Below are 549 nucleotides of genomic sequence, written 5' to 3'. Positions count from 1 at the left end.
AGAGAGAGAGAGGGAGAGAGAGAGAGAGAGAGAGAGAGAGGGACGAGAGGAGAGAGATTAAGGAGAGAGAGAGAGATGAGAGAGAGGAAGAGAAAAGCGAGAGAGAGAGGAAGAGAGAGAGAAAAGAGGAGAGAGGAGAGAAAAGGGGAGAGAGAGGGAGAGAGAGAGAGAGAGAGAGAGAGAGAGAGAGAGAGAGAGAGAGGAGAGAGAGGAGAGAGAGAGAGATGAGAGTGAGGAGAGAGAGAGAGAGAGAGAGGGAGGAGAGAGAGAGAGAGAGAGATGAGAAAAGGGGAGGAGAGAGAGAGAGGAGAGAGAGAGAGGGAAAGAAGGAGAGAGAGAGAGAGAGAGAGTGGAGTGGGGAGAGAGAGGAGAGAGGGGAGATGGGAGAGAGAGAGAGAGGGGGAGAGGAGAGGGGAGAAGAGAGAGAGAGAGAGAGGAGGAGAGAGGGGAGAGAGAGAGAGAGCGCGAGAGAGAGGAGCGGAGAGGGAGAGAGAGAAAAGAGAGAGGGGAGAGAGAGGAGAGAGAGAGAGAGAGAGAGAGAGAGAGAGA

Source organism: Penaeus monodon, chromosome 7 (genome assembly GCF_015228065.2).
Source record: "Penaeus monodon isolate SGIC_2016 chromosome 7, NSTDA_Pmon_1, whole genome shotgun sequence".
In the NCBI taxonomy this organism is placed as follows: domain Eukaryota; kingdom Metazoa; phylum Arthropoda; class Malacostraca; order Decapoda; family Penaeidae; genus Penaeus; species Penaeus monodon.
The sequence above is the reverse complement of the archived record's forward strand: the minus strand, read 5'-3'. Positions refer to the sequence as shown.